This window comes from Schistocerca piceifrons, unplaced genomic scaffold (genome assembly GCF_021461385.2).
Source record: "Schistocerca piceifrons isolate TAMUIC-IGC-003096 unplaced genomic scaffold, iqSchPice1.1 HiC_scaffold_913, whole genome shotgun sequence".
Lineage (NCBI taxonomy): Eukaryota > Metazoa > Arthropoda > Insecta > Orthoptera > Acrididae > Schistocerca > Schistocerca piceifrons.
This window is the reverse complement of record NW_025729183.1, coordinates 2,989,981-2,993,708: the sequence shown is the minus strand read 5'-3', so window position 1 is coordinate 2,993,708 and position 3,728 is coordinate 2,989,981.

Below are 3,728 nucleotides of genomic sequence, written 5' to 3'. Positions count from 1 at the left end.
GTGCAGTACAGTAAGCGCGACGCTAGACGGCGGCGGCGGTCGTTTTTGGCGAATGTCTGTACACGTGTTTGTCTGTGTCCATCCGGTGTGTATGTATTTGTTTGTTTGGAAGTGTTTTGTGTGTCGGTGACGTGGTCCGATCCGTCGCCCCCTGAGTAACTGTCGATCGGCGCGATAGACCGGCGTCACGCAACTGAACCGAAGTCTTGGGCACACCCGTCATACTGTTGTACGCCGTCGCGCTGAGAACGGTAACGAAAGGTTGACTTTGATCGGTCGAATGTCTGGGCAGAACGTGAGGAATGAGGCAAGAGTGCAGGAGGAAAGGACAGAGGGAGAGGGGGGGGCAAAAGAGAGAGGAAGGGAAAAAGGGAGAAACGCATTCGCAGAGCAACGGAACGTTCCCGTGTCGGAGGCGTATTGGAGCTGCACTGAAATGCGTTTAACGGCGGCGCGGCTGCAAGTGTCTGCCGTGGTGAACGTTACCTTTGACGGCTGCATTGGGCTTTGCTTTTGCTTTCGCTTTCGCTTTCCCGGGTGTACGTAACGTTTGTTGATATGGTTCTGAGGAAGAGTGTATGACAGTGCCGTGCCGTCCATGTTCGTGTGCCCTCCCATTGTGTGTATGCTATTGTCTGTGTACTTGAATGATGTATGTAGGTGTTGGTGGACATGTTTTACCAGTGGGGGGAAATGGATCGTCGATAGTTGCCGTCACTCTGTCACGGTCGAGATGACGCCACCCTCCGTACAGAAAGGTGTCGAGAAAGTGTGTGTGTGTGTGTGTGTGTGTGTTTAGCGAATTGCGTCCGTGAATTGGCAGTGTTTGGAGGTGGGCTTGCCCTGCATGTGGCCCGGAAGGCTGTTCGTTTGGCTGGCGGTAGTGTTGTGTGGACAGGGGAGGGGCATGCGTAACGCTGCTGGCATGGCATTTCGGGAGATGGGAGGGGGCAAACGAGGAAACGAGGAGCGGCGGCCAAAGACACGGGGAGGGGCGCGGTGTGGGTGGCTTGCGCCTGTGCTCGGCGTTGTGGTTTGTGCAAAAGAGGAGGAGAAAAACAATGAGTTGCCAGGGAGGGGAGCGGTGTTGTGTTGTGGTTGTCGTGGTGTAGCCGCAGACGCGGCTGTCAGTGAACGTGGCGAGACGGACGGATGCGCGGAGGGGCGGGGGCGGGGGCGGGGGCGGGGGCGGGGCATTTCGCCGGTGCCGTGCCATGCCTGAAAGCCGCGTGGTCGCCGTGTTGTTGGTGGCGTGGGGGCGAGGAGAGTACCGTACGGGTGTGCTTGTGCGCCGGAAATGGCACACTGCGGCTGCCCGTCTTGGAGGCTGATGGCTGTGGTGTGGAAATGGGGCGCGGTGATGTTGAAGCAGTTGAAGAACAGAAAAGAAACCAAAAAAAAAACGGAAGGGGGGAGGCATGGCGTGATGCGGCGGTGGTGGTGAGAGCGGGAAAAAGAAAACAAAAAAAAAAGAAGGAAAAAAAGAAAGAACAAGAAACAAAAAAGAAAACAAAAAGTCTATCAATATTGAAATGTAAATGGAAATGGACCCAGGTATAACCTCCCCGCACAAATAGGCAGAGAGACCGATGATAATAAAAATGTGCCAGAATGTTAAGGTCCCTACAAAAGAAACCCAACGATAATATTAATGAAAGAATGAACCGTATGTAACATTGCAACAGACATAATGAAACCTGATGAATTGTATAAGGGCAGCAGCGTTGACCTTTGGCCCTGTATTCAGAATAAAAAGAGCCAAAGATCGTTACCCCAATGAAAAAGACACACGAAAGAAACAAAAAATTGCATTTATATCTGCTCCTCAATTGTAGATACCCCCCCTTACACAGCTGTGTGCAATGAATGAGTGCTGGCTGGTAATTAATTGCACTCCTTGGAGGGAAATGCCATAGGAAGTAGTCTTTAAAAAGTGAATGTTTTTCGTTAAAAGAAAAAAGTTACTTTAGAAAAAAGTAATAGTGGGGCTTGTGTTGTTGAACAAAATAAGTACAATTAACACACGTTATCAGATTTGCGCAATGCAGCTTCACACTACCTTTTTATTGCAACACAATATACTGTACATCGTCCCGAACCGTGACCAGAGTCGCGAGACGAGCAGAGCACGCCGCCGACGCCCGCTCAGTACAACCGTCCACCCGCTACTACTGTCGACTGACTACTACCTCTCCCGACTCGCGCTACAATAAATATATATAACAACTGTTCCTGGCGACTCGCTGCGTGCCACTACTGTCGTCTGGCGCGGTCCAAGCGCCGACCAGCAACGATAAATAACCCTCTGGTCAGACGGAGATGCTGTCATGCCTCGCCATCGCTCTGGTAATGAATACATACGTGTTGCAGCGTGCGTACCACCGGAACACGCAGTGGCGGAGCCCAAAGACTGTGTTGTCGAGGTCGAGTGCGTGCGGGAAGAGAGGCAGCGTCGGCACGGAGATGCAAGCGAGCGAGACGCACGGGGGCTGCGGCGTGGCGCGTTTGCGGTCGGCGCCTTTGGTGGCAACGGCCGGGACAAGCAGCGGTGTATGGTGTGGTGCGGGGCGGACAGGGGCGGCGGTGGACGGGGAGGAGGCGGCGCGACGACGGCATGGGGGCGAAAACGGGACGGGGGACGGCGGATGTTGAGAGGCGTCACGCGCGGACAGGACACAGACACAGAGACACACAGATTGGAAAGGGAGGGTGCGCGGTAGTAGTTGGGAATGTGCGTACCGTGCGGGATGGGAGTGGGCGAGGAACACGGTCGTGGCCCCTGTTTTGGGTGCGTGTGATGACGTCGGTGTGTTGTGGGAAGGGAAGGGAAGGGAGAATATGCTGTGGCGGCGGCGCGTAATGGGCGTAGGCCGAAAAGAGAATGGAACGTGGGCAGTGTGTTGGCAAGCGTCGGTTCGACTGCGACGTTGTGATGGGCAGGGCAGGGCAGGGCAAGGTAATGGTGGTAGGAGTAGGCGTGTGGGCGCAAAAAAAAAAAAAATCTGCTGCTGCAGGCGGTGCCGTAACCGCCATGGCGGGAAGGAGAGAGGGCCTAAGAAAGAAAGAAAGAAAGAAAGAAAGAAAGAAAGAAGAAGAAAAAAAAAAAGGAAGGGGGGGGCGAAAGTGGAGAGGTGGTGGTGTTGAGAAGGGCGGGGGCGGAAGGAAGGCAGGAAGGACAAGAGGCGAGGCGACGGCTTGCTTTGTGTATCGGTCGGTCTCTGGCCATGCTTCGTTTTCTGCAGCAGGGTCGGTGCGCGGCGTGGCTCGCGGCAGTGGGAACGCCTGGCGGCTGGACGGCCAGCAATGCGGTTGGATGGGCGGCCACAGCACCGCACCTGTGCCCGAGGAGGAGACGCTGGCGGCGGGCCCTGAGGTGAGGCCGGCTCGGCTCGGCTGGGGCTGTGGATGTGTAGGTGTGCGCCGCTGCTGCAACAACGAGTAAAACGCGAGAAGAAGGGATGGCGGTAGAGAGAAAAAAAAGGTCGGCACGGCCATTGCGCGATGTGGCGTGTTGTGTTGATGCGCAGGCAGACGCGTACAGAGAGACGAGCCCGGTCTGCAGCAGGGTGTGGCCGTGCCGAGTGCAGAGCAGCGGCGGCTCGGTTCGGTTCGGCCCGGCCCGGCGGGCCGCGCTGTTGTCGGCGGACGTGAGCGCCCCCCCCTGGCGGGTGGCCGGAGGCGGCGCGGCGTGTTGGACGTGTGGCTGGTGGCAGTGCACAATTTGCGAG